Raw genomic sequence first — 12,707 nt, forward strand, 5'->3', positions numbered from 1 at the left:
GAAATACTTAACTGGGAGGCAGGCAATGTGTGGCCTAGAGCTTATTTGGTATAACTAGACATGGTTGGAAAATTTCAAGTTTTCAATGAAAAATCAAAAACTGAAATACTTCAGTTCAAAATCAAAATATTTCAATTCTGAAATGCCACCATGGTGCCTAATGGGGGTTGTAGGTCAGGTGCCTCATATGTCTCTATAGGCTGGGCTCCCTGGTTGGACTACATCTCCCATGATTCATAATGACCATTATCACCACCCCCATGAATGAAGGTGTTGTATCATGGCAGTCGCATGCCACAGTGCATCCTGGGAGATGAAGTCCAACTGAAGAACCTGGCATATGATGCAACTGAACTACAACTTCCAGGAGGCACCGTGGTGGTATTTCAAAATCAGATTATTTTCATTTTCAGCCAAAACCACTTCCATTTTCAGATGTTCTGTTTTTAGACAAAAAATTGAAATATCCCACAGAAGGCATATGCTGTTCATGTAAAATTCCATTTTGTCGAAATCCCAATTTTCTGTCAAAAAACAGTTTTGATAGACTATTTTTGGCCAGCCCTGAGCAGAAGACTTGATTCCTGATTGCCCATAGGGAGTCACAACACTCTCGCTTCACGATGGGAAGATGCTCCCTGTACGCCTCTCCCTGGGGAGCTCAGGACTGTGGCTAGCCCCTAAATTCAGACCCCGTTCTGAGCTTCTCCTCCACTTCACCCCTGAGCCTGGCCTGTGGATTGTTTTATTTACACCCCACTAGAGCTGTCTGCAGTTGGCACTGGGCCACACGGCACATATTCTCTGGCATCCCCAAGTTCACATACTCCAGTCACAGCCTGAGCTACAGCTTATGCAAATATTATTCATCCTCCAGCATGCTGGGCTCATCAATCTCACCATCAGCTGTGACAGTATCAGTCTCTCGGGAGCTATCCACAGTGTCAAGGGACTGTCTGTGCAACATCCATCACTAGCCACGCATCCTCTACCATGCTCTCCCCACCTCCCTCCCCACCCCCGTTGAACTCTCCTCCCATCCTACTCCCCCACCGGCCCTCTCCGCTCCCCCAGGCGCTGACCCATAGATTGATTCCCCACCTCGCCCGCCAGCCCTAGATGGTGGAATCATTCAAGTGTGCAGTAATTACCAGCGACAGCTGCCTGCCTTTCCCTGTCATAACCGCTCCTAATGGGACTTGAAACATGTTAATCATTTAGCGAAAGACACCGATTAACGTAACATGCTGTTAATTAGAGCTAAGAAAGAGTCCCCCGGGGTGTGGCGCTGCAGTAGTGTGTGGCCGATAGGGGCTTTCCCGCTACTCCAGCATCACATCCAATAACAGAACCCTCCAGATGCCCAGCTGAGTGACACCAAGCACAGGGGGCTAACGTCATGGGAGCTCGGCAAAGCAGATGGGGGCTTTAACCCAGGGCAAGGAGTGGGCTTTGTGAAGTGAGGGCCTGTGAGGAACCATCCGAGGGGGCATTCAGCTACCAGGAGTGGTAGGAACGGTACTAGGGAGACACTGTGTGGGGACAGCATGGGGGTGATTTTGGGGGGTGTTGTGCACTGGATTGTACAGGTCCTTCCAGGGTTTCTGATTCCAGGCCGGGCCTTAGGGAGACCCTGTGTGATAACTCCAGGCAGCACAGGCTGGGAGTTAGAGAGCCAGAGAGAACCACAGGGTCTGTCCGACTCCAGCCGCCTGAGTCAAGAATCCCCTTTATATTCACTACGTCTCTTCTCTACCACTGGGGGGCTCTAGGAATCAGGCCACTTGTGGCAGTCCCTGCACAAGGGTAAAATGTCCCCAGGCCACTCAGTACCCAACCCAGCGAGGTGCAGGCCTCAGGAGATTGCAAGGGTAGATTAGAATTCGCAGCCAAAGGTTCAGAAGCTTCCAGTGCCTTGAGATGTGCTTCCGTCACCCCCCACGCCATGGTGTAGCCGTGGGTGATGAAGGGTCTCTGCTCCTCCCCATTTCCAAGCAGCACTGGCAGCAAGTTCCCAGCTCCCCACAGCACCCAGCAAAAGGGGTGAGGGAGAAGCTGCACCACGCCACTCTGTCTTCCCTACCCCACCCCGTTGTGCTAGGAACCTGGCCAAAAGACCCCAAGATGTGCCAGGCGGGAGCCCCAGTGACTCTAGCCACAGCTAAGCAATGGGGCAATGCCAGGTTTGATCTCCCCAGAGGCTGGCCTGGAAGGGAGTCCCCTAGAGAGGCAATGGCTAAAAGCCTCCAGGTTTGGTTACACAACCCCAAGCCTAGAGAGGCTTCATGGGAAGTCATGACCTTTTTGGGTAGGCGTGGGCCAGAGCAGCCAAGCAAAGCTCCTGATCTGATCAGGTGGGGGAATCTATGGTTACAGGTCAGGCCTGTATCTCTTTTCTAGCAGGGCTGGTTTGGAATCAAGATTCCGCCGCATTCACATGGCTCGTACGGCGCCCCTGCGGGAAAAACGCACGTAAAATTGGAAGTTATCGGCTCTTCTGAACCATGAACGCAAAGAAAATTCAGGGCAGGCCCCGGGGGACGGGAACTGAAGAGAAACGTCCCCTCTGCCCCTGCAAAGCGAAACCAATGAGCAACTGGGTTCAAAGCCAGTCCATCCAGCTGGTTCTGGGAGCCGCCACCTTGCCGCCAGGCTTCGCGCACATCAAAGCCCTGCGGGGAAGGGAACACGAAGAGCGTAAGCAGCACAAAGGGCTTCTCCGGGTGGGTTTGAAGCAGTCCCCGCTAGGCAGCGAGCCCTGGAGGGGCCGAGGAGAAAAGGAACACTGCTTGTTTAGTCAGTCTGCAGAAGAGAAGAGTGAGGGGAGGTTTGATAGCAGCCTTCAACTACCTGAAGGGGGGTTCCAAAGAGGATGGAGCTCGGCTGTTCTCAGTGGTGGCAGATGACAGAATAAGGAGCAATGGTCTCAAGTTGCAGTGGGGGAGGTCTAGGTTGGATATTAGGAAACACTATTTCACTAGGAGGGTGGTGAAGCACTGGAATGGGTTACCTTGGGAGGTGGTGGAATCTCCATCCTTAGAAGTTTTTAAGGTCAGGCTTGACAAAGCCCTGGCTGGGATGATTTAGTTGGTGTTGGTCCTGCTTTGAGCAGGGGGTTAGATTAGATGATCTCCTGAGGTCTCTTCCAACCCAAATCTTCTATGAAATGTGAGCCTTGGAGCCCAGAACGCGACGCATCCCTCTGTAGAGCTGGAAGCCGGCACAGCATGTGATTAAAAGGCACCTGTCCCATGCAGAGACCGGCTGGCCCTGGTCTTCGCCGTGCTTCAGGCCATGATGCTCTCACCTCCCGTCTGCCTCCTGGCATGTCTGAGACGAGTGGAGACAGCACAGCATGTCTGATGGCCGAGCCATGCCTGAGCCTCGGCCAAGGACATAAGGGGATGGCTGGGTTTGGTTGTCTGAGGAGGGTGAGATAAAGGTAGTACAGAGAGAGATAAGGGAGTGCTGCAGTGAGATTCTGTCTTGCACCTGGGAGCAGTGCTGATATGTGTATCCTGCAAGCGCTCTCCCAGCCCCTTCCAGCAGGAGCACCGTGTACACTCCCCAGGCAGAGCGTGTTTGTGCTGGGCATCCCCCCTGCCCAAGCTGGGTGGGGACTCGGGCTGGAGGAACAGGAGAGAGCAATAAGAAGGAGATGGCTGGGGAAGAGAGGAGAAGATGGAGACTCAATCTCAGGCTTGCACAATAGCCCAGAGGCCAGTTCATCAGCTGGATTTGAACCTGGTACATTCATCACCAAAGGAGAAGGCCTGGGTCACCTGAGCTAGAGGAGTAGCTTTGTTAGCTGGTAACAGTAATAGGCTGTTGTCCTCTGTGTGACCAGCCAGCACAGGGAAAGGCACAGTGTGCAAGCATGCTCCTCTTGCTTGGAACCAGAATCCCCTCTGTGCAGCTGAGCCAATGCCATCTTTGTGACAAAGCCCAAATCAGCTGGGCTTTAACCGTTCGGCTACCAAAGTTCTGATCACAAATGGAACAAAAAGGGGCCAGTCCTCAGCCACCTTCCCAGCGAGCCTGAACCCAGAACCTCCTGTCGCTCTGCCCTAGCCCCTTCCGCAGAAGGACATCTCTTTCTAGGACATCATCCACAGCACTGGATGCCACCTGCCCCACTGCCCATGGTGGCCGGCCAGCCAGTACCATTCTCTGCCATTCAGTGTCTTCTGACTGCTCACGAAGCCCTCCACGCATGACAATTGGGAGAAAAGCCAACAGTAGGGGAGCAACATTTGGTTATTTGTAGCCACCTACGGGACTCCTCGCACCACTTCAGACAGTGCAGACAATGGAGGACACCAGGGTACTGTACCTGCAGGCCAACCCACATAGAATCACAGAAATGTAAGACTACATGCTTTCTGAGTAGCTAGACCTTTGGCACACAGTATAATTCATGGTTCCCTTGGGAGGTCTCGTTGAGGGCTGAAGCCTCAATGCATCCTGTTTAGGTCCCACCAATGGGTGGTCCTAGGGATTGCCTCCCTTTATTCATACCCTTCCTCCCTCATCTCTCCCACCCTGCGATACCCCTAACACATCATTGCTCCTGAACCATCTACACTCTCTAAGTTTCCCACTCCTCTGGAGCCAGGGCAGAGATTTCTATTCTGCTTTTCTCTGTACACAAATAGCCACCATAATACCTCCAGTGTCTGCGATGCTCCATTAAGATTAAAGGGCCAGAAGCCAGGAAGAGCAGAAGTGAGAGACAGCATGGTGTGCGTGTCCCTGGAGGTAACATGTGGCATCGCTTCCACCACCTAGAATGGCAGCTACCTGCCCAGGCAAGCAGAAGGGAAGAGAGAGTCATAAGAGTGATGTGAGCCGGTGTCCCCCTTTCCGCGCCTCTCTCTCCACCTTCACCTCAGAATGAGAGCGCGGACACGTGCCGCATGAACGAAGCGCTGAAACAAATGGATAGCGAACTGACCAACAAGAAAAGATTGCATCAAGGAGGTAAACTTATAGCCCATTCTTCGAAGTTATCCATATGCTTGTGGAGTACATGGAGATTACTCATGTGAAACTCATCAAGTTATCCTTTCTTCCACGTTATTGACAAGGGCTATTAATCTTCTCCCTCAGCATAGGTCCTTCCATGCATTCATCTCTCACCAGGCAGACAAGCCACTCTATCTTGCCAAGATAATTACCCATTAAAAAAAGGGTGCAATAGACTTTACTCCAAAGCTAAGCTTCAGGGGTTGCTCCCCGAGCGCCTGGCTATGTGGGGCTGCTATCTTCCAGCTAACGCATGTTATGCCACCACAGGACACTAAGCATATCATATGCGCACTGTCCCGTCATCAGGTGACGTTGAACACGTGATATGTGCACTACACCATCAGATAAAACTGAGCACGTCATATGTGCATTGTCCCATATGCTCTCACATGATGATGAGCACGTGCTATGTGCATTGTCCTTGTACATGATCATGTGGGGCAGTGTATGCAAATAATACCATGTGACACGGCGAACAAGATACATGCGTTGTCACTACACTCTCAAGAAAGACTGAGCATGCGAATGTTATCACATGATTCTGAGCCTGTGGAATGTGCACGATCTGTCCATTTCCCACTTTTCAGTCACTAATATAATCTTGCAGTTAAGGCACTGGCTTAGAACTCAGGACATACAGGTTCAAGACCCCAGCTGCCAGACATCCTGTTGGCTTTGGGCAAGTCATTTAATCTCTTTCCCCATCTGTATAATGGGGATAAGAATTCAGCCTCCGGCTTTTTAGATGACAAACTCTTGTGTGCTAAGACTATGTGAGTACGGTGCCTAGGACAACGAGGTCCTGATCTGAACAGGGGCCTTGTGCACTCGTGAAAGGCTATGGATCCCATTACAAATCACCCATGCTGTTCACTCTCCCGGCACTAACTGGCCCGCTCGTTGGCAGCCTGAGCACAGAGCACAAGGACTGAATTCCCTTCTCATCACTCACAGGGCTCCCTCCTGTCAAGGTTGAGCTACATTAGCCGGGGTGCTCTCCTGCTGCTTCCATTGCAGCTTGTGTTGTAGATAAGTGGAAGTCTCCGGGACTGTCAGCCCAGCACCTTTCATCAGGACTAAAATGTTTTCCAAAAGGAAATGAGGTTGCGCGGGGAGAGAAAAATGCAGATCAGCGAACAGAGTTTTGCAATGGCATGTTCCAGACAAGAGTACAATAATTCACTCTGAAGCTCTCAGTAGATTAGGACGGCGAAGCCAATGTGACCCTGCTGATTATAATAGCCGGGTCGTGCATCGTTCCACCGGTCTGATAATTAATTTTCAAGTATGCGACGCGTCTAGCTGGGCACCCCTCCGAGAGCGGCCGTAGCTATCTTCTCAAGCGATGCATGAGAAAGGATTAGCAGCAATTCCGATCACATCCCCGGCACTGGCTTTCCGCTGGAGTTAATCAAAATCACTCCCCATTCTTCTCTTGAGAGCTACAGTGATGGTGCTCCAGACCACCGGCAGCTTCTGTACCACAACCTCCCCTGGCGTGAGAGTCGCCACGGAGAATAATGAATGGTCACCAGCCAAGGGGGAGGCATCCACATACTCCAGTCTCTGCTTCTCCTTCAGATGATCCTGTAGAAAATTGGGCAGGAGCACCAGTTGTGGGGAGCTGACATCTATTCCTGTCCTGGCCTCTCCCAGCAGGAGGTGCTGTATGGAGCGGGTCAGGCACACTGGCCATGGAGGAGCTCAAAGCTACTCCAGTCTTGGCCTCTCCCAGCCAGAGGCATCTTTCTCCTGGCGGAGAGTTTCCCTGCACAGGGACAGCTCTTCACTGACTGGGCCAGGTAGCGCAAAGTAGCCTTAGTGGAGCAGAGAGTCCTGCCCTAGCTTTCAGCACTGGTACAGGAAGCAGAATTGGGACTCAGTTTCCCCTTCCTTTCATGGCTTCCTATGTGCACTAGCAATTCAGCAGGGGGCCACAGTAGCTGGCAGCAGTGAGACAATTTCCTAGCGGGAGCCCAGCTCGAGCCTGAATTTCCAGAGCTGCTCAGCCCCTGCCACCCCCAGACTTCAGGCAGAGTCGCGGTGCTCAGCACCTCTGCAACCCAGACTCCAGGTACATCACGTCCCGCACCTAAAACAATGGAGGCACGAGCAGCCCCTTTAGAAAGCAACTTGCCCGCAGTGACAGAGCTAGTGCAGGAGCCCAGATCCCCAGCCAGGGATCTCTCCACTCCCTCCAAGCCAGCCTCATCCGACTTATCCACTTAAGCAACAGGCGCCCAGGACAAATCCTCACATATGTTCGCCTGACTGATACATGCTGCGGAGGAAAAAAAACATCACCACCACGTTATCAGCAGGAGACCAGGGAGGAACGAAAACATAAAGGCAAAAGAACACGAAGAAGATCAGCCCCCACCAAAAAACCCCTTCATCCACATTAATATTCAGCATCCATCAGTAGCCTGATCTGAGCCGCTTCACAGCTGCGTGGAGGATCCCCAGCCCAATTTCAAGGCAGCATTAACATTCAACCTTGCAAAAGTAAAGTCATTAATTAGCTATCTAGTAAAAAAAAAAAAAAAAAATAGCCAGTGGCCACTGGGAAAACCCTTCTGGCCTAGAGCTACCTGCTTGGTTTGGGGTTTTGAAAACACCCCCAGCCACATGCCCTCCTGTCCCACCTCAAGATCCCCATGACTGCCCTTCTTCTGGTCCTCAGACCCCATTGCCAGTTCCTCTGTAGGTCTCATTACAACAGCGCCCCCCACACCACCTCTTTCCTGTACTGATGAGCCTGTGAATTCTTCAAGAGGCAGCAGCAGACAAGGAGCCTCTTTGGCCCGTCTGCGTGGGCCACACCGCATGGCAGAGTAAGAGAGGAGCGCCAGGAGCCACAGCCAGTTCAAAGACAGAGCACCTGAAGCTTCTGTTTCCATGGGGAATGTGGGGCTGTGGGAGACAGGTCCTGGCTAGAGGTGTCTTGGCTACCACCAGCTAGAGAGGAGATGGCCCCCACTAGATCCTAGCCAGATTGGAGAGGAGTCCCAGTTTGTGAACGGCTGAGAACCACTGCCTTAGGCGTTCCAAGTGAGCGTAGGCTGTGGGATGGGTCACAGAGGGACAAGAGGAGGACTGTATGACAGATGCAGGATTTCTCTTGCCCTTTAGGGGAGCGGGGGTGTTGCTGGAATGAGAGTGGTGAAGGGCGGGAGGCGACCGCAGGAATCGGTGGTTATGTGAAGCAATAAGGGCACTCATCTCCTGTTGCTATTAGAGGAGGTAAATTCACCAACACATCACAGTGATAACACCACACACACCATTTGAAGACATCCTAATTGTGTCCTGGGGCACAATGAGCCAGACAAGAAGAGGCAGGAGTGACAGTTGGGGGAACCAAATCGCAGAGGATTCGCACCCGTCAAAGCGCAGCAGCAACCGTTACTACGGAGACCGCAGCCTTTGTTTGCAGGTTGTAAACTGTAATTGAAACGAATTTTCAAGGTTGAGATAATCAGAAGCCTCCCTCCCCTCCCCCCCCCCAAAAAAAGAGGAAAGGAAAAGGGGGAAAAAAGAAAAGAGAAAGGGAAAGACAAGAGGAAAAGAATTTCGTTTCAAAAAGCCGTTCCAATGGACAAAGAAAACAACAAACAGCGGGGGTTGCCGTACCCCGGGGAGTGGGGGGAGCATGCTTAAGTGTATTTTAACACAGCAACATTTTCTCTTCATTTATCGAATTAGGAAACCTCTCCCCAACTCCTCTCTGTCTGTCTCAGCTGAACATACATTTCCAGTCCATACGATGCTCTGATAGCAGAAGGCCCGTCTCCCATTGCACATACCCTATTTAACGCTTCCCAAGGATGCCTGACAACACACTAGGGGCCGAATTCTCTACCGGGCAGTTTTTTCAAGGGTTCGGCCCTCACAACCAGGGCCAACTTTTCCAAACAGCTCCGCAGCTCCCATTGGGACACGGATGGGCAGATGTTCTACAGAGCTCAGCACCCAATGGGCAAGGTCTGAGGCTGGTAGACCAGATGCCAGCTTATGCCAAGGTCATTAGGCCTCAAGTGAACACTCTCAAGTGCATAGCTGGAAACTAGTCTGACTCACCTGTGTGGGAGCATTGCTAAAATAGATATTACAATGGTAACAATGTTTAGTCTTTAGACTTTTGCTTGTAAGTTGCTGCATGCATTAATTTACTTATAATATCTGAAACCCATGCTGCAAGGTAATACTTAAGTGTTCATTCTGTAACTGTAAATCCAGTCCAGAAGGAAACATCACCAAGTGAAAAATACTGGTTTGCACCTATGAGGTGGGGTTTTCTCCAGCCCATCAGGAAGGCCTATTGAATCCATTGTAAGCCAAGGACTTCGTTGATTGCTCCCAGCACACCCATGAAGAGGGGGACGAGCCAAAACGCTTGTCCCATCAGCTTGGACTCTAGAAGTCCCTGACCAGAAGGAATTAGGGTCTTTTTATGCCGTTTGAATTCTAAGGGGCAAAGATTCCTAAACCCAAGCAAGAGATTAACCTGGGTTAGCCCTAGAGGATTTATAGCCCTGGCATATTTCAGCGGCTCTATCACTATCTGAAACCTAAGATTGCAACGCATTTGTGTGTGTATGGTTACCTGTTTTAACCTTGTAACTAACACTTCTTAGTTAAAAGCGACAAAGAGTCCTGTGGCACCTTCTAGACTATGGCCTTGGCTACACTGGCGCTGTACAGTGCTGCAACTTGCTGCGCTCAGGGGTGTGAAAACGCACCCCCCCGAGCGCAGCGAGTGCAGCGCTGTAAAGCGCCAGTGTAATCAGCGCCTGCAGCGCTGCAAGCTATTCCCCTCGGAGAGGTGGAGTACTTGCAGCGGCGTGACTACACTCACGCTTCACAGCGCTGCCGCGACAGTGCTGTGAATCCTCAAGTGTAGCCAAGGCCTAACAGAAGAATTGGAGCATTAGCTTTCGTGGGTGAATACCCACTTCGTCGGATGCATGTAGTGGAAATTTCCAGAGGCAGGTATAAATATGCAGGCAAGAATCAGTTTAGAGATAACAAGGTTAGTTCAATCAGGGAGGATGAGGCCCTCTTCTAGCAGTTGAGGTGTGAACACCAAGGGAGGAGAAACTGCTTTTGTAATTGGCTAGCCATTCACGGTCTTTGTTTAATCCTGATCTGATGGTGTTTTCTTAGTTACTAAATCCTTAGTTTACTATAGGATTGGCTACAAACATTGCCTTTGATAAGAGATCTAAGGCACAAATCGACCTGGGGTAAATGACTAGCCCTTTGGGACTGGGAGCAACCTGAATATTTTGTGATCTTTGGTGTAAAGTGACCATATATCCCAGAGTCGAGCTTGGTTGGGTGGCCAGATAGATTGGAGTACCCAAGGGCACTGTTTGTGACCCCATGTTAAGACTGCTATAGTGCCTGAGGAGTTTACACGTGTTACTTGGTTGGTGACATTTAAGTATAGAACTCACAACCAGTGTGGGGTTTGTGCCCTGCTTCCTAACAGTCTGCCTTGAAGCTAGTATTCTCGCTCATGAGACACTCCAGACAACATGATGCAAGGCTCTCCTGGAAATAGGATGACCAGACAGCAACTGTGAAAAATCAGGACGGGGTGGGGGGTAATAGGAACCTATATAAGAAAAAGACCACAAAATCGGGACTGTCCCTATAAAATCGGGTCATCTGGTCACCCTACCTGGAAATCTGCACACTTATTTTGGTGCCTAACTGGGAGCTGAGCTCTCTTGAAAATCTGGCCCGAAGTGTAATGAACTTTGGGGGACTTGGTTTCCTTGGAGCCATAAGATTCTCACTCTATTGGTTCAGATCAGGAGGGGATTTTTTTATTTTTATTTTTTGCAAGGGAAAGCATATCACTGTGGATGGAGTCTTTTCTGGTCATGGTGACTATGGTTGAAGCAACTTGCTGACATTCTGACTGTTGTGGCTTGTCATTATCTTTTGATCATCAGCCCGTTTCCCCGGCTAACCCCTGCCCCGAGACAGATGATGACAGAAATGTCATTTTCGGAGGCTTGTCTGCTGAGACAGACTGTGAAAGCTCCTGCTCATGTGAACCAGTGGGGCCAAAATCTAATTATTTTAATAGCAGGTGGAAATTCAGTCTAATGGTCTGAGTGCAAGGCTGAGAATCAGAACTCCTGGGTTCTATTCCCAGTTTTGCCACTCATTACAAAACCTTGGCCAAGTCACTTTTACTATTATAATTTGTTTCTATTACCATAGTGCATAGAAGCCCCAGGACCCAACTGTACTAGGTGCTGTACAAACACAGAACAAAAAGACAGCCCCAGCCCCAAAGAGCTTGCAGTCTCCGTGCCTCAGTTTCCCTATTCATAAAATGGGTAGAATACCTGCTTAACAGGGATGTTGCGAGGCTTCATTTCCTCAGAAAGAAGGGGTTAGAGAAGGAGCAAAATGTTATTTAGTACAGCCAAGGATCTGCCATGACTTAGATCCCAATTCAGGAAAACACTTCTGTTTGGGAACATGCTTATACCCAAAGTACGTGCTTTCCTGCATTAGGGCCTTATTCCCCAAGCAAGAGCAATGAAGTTGGGGTAGATTGGGCCAGATCCCCAGCTGATGTAAATCAGCATCAATCTACTGAAGTCAACAGAGCTACCTGATTTCCACCATCTGAGAACCTAGCCCTAGAACTGTAGGATTTTGATGCAAGAGCAATTGAAACAGCAGTCTGGAGAGAGTTTCACTGGGAGATTGAGGGTTTGCTCAACCCTAAGGGAAAACCCAGGGGCATGAACCCCACACAGAACTCCTCCAAAGGAAACATTTGCACAACCCTGGGAAGCGAGACCAACCAGCTTCAGGCATCCAGATTATTTATTGCCAGCTGTAAGCGCTATTATTTCCCCCCTCTGTTTATATGGTAAACAATCATCCTGGAGACAATTTATTTGCAGAGAGATTCAGATAATATAAAGACGGTCCCTAGGATATCTGTCATGGCTCAGGATTTCAACTGCCTCCGTTGATACTGTGCCCTTAAAATATCACGTGTAATGCTACATTATTATTAAGATGAAGAGATCAGCAGCTTGTGGCAACTGCCAATGCAACCAGTGGGTCGCTTCCTGGTGCTGGAGAGTTCCTGGAGCCAATAGCGCTGATGTGTTCCTTAAGGTCATGCCCAGGTTTTGCATTTCATGAAGGCACAGACACTATGCAAATATCAGTGTATGCAGACAACACAAGCACTGCTAAGGGGAAGAGACAACGGGAAGGAGAGACGGCGAGATGGAGGAAGGAAAGACGGGCGATAGAAAGGGCGCAGGGTATAGGGGAAAGAGACAGCCCTCCACTGCAATGTGTTTCCTTTACCTTTTGCGTTTTGTCATTAACACAGCCTATAAACTCTTCAGGGCAAGGTTTGTCTTCTTAAAGCTTGATGCCCCTCTACCATCATGCTTCATGTACTGCATGCTGGGTGAGAACAGGTGAGGATTCCATGTCTATTAAACCAAACCAGATCTGTATTTCTATATCCGGAGCTACACCACCTGCAGCTTAACATTCCCAGCCATGTGCACACAGACCGACTTCCCGCTGCCTCAACCAAGCTTTTCCAGGGGCCTGGTTTCCCAACGCCTTGCCCCACGTGTGGTCATTTCTATCGTTCTGGTTTCCACGGGCGTCAATGGCAACAC

General features: G+C 50.2%; 1 protein-coding gene across 1 annotated transcript in view; it reads right to left on the reverse strand.

Moving 5' to 3' along the window:
• The window catches only part of LOC113407098 (metabotropic glutamate receptor 4), a 167,946-nt gene that overhangs the window by 32,715 nt on the left and 122,524 nt on the right, over window positions 1–12,707 (reverse strand). The window lies entirely within an intron of this gene.

The sequence above is a fragment of the Terrapene carolina genome, unplaced genomic scaffold (assembly GCF_002925995.2).
Source record: "Terrapene carolina triunguis isolate 2854851 unplaced genomic scaffold, T_m_triunguis-2.0 Scaffold198, whole genome shotgun sequence".
Classification (NCBI taxonomy): Eukaryota; Metazoa; Chordata; order Testudines; family Emydidae; genus Terrapene; species Terrapene triunguis.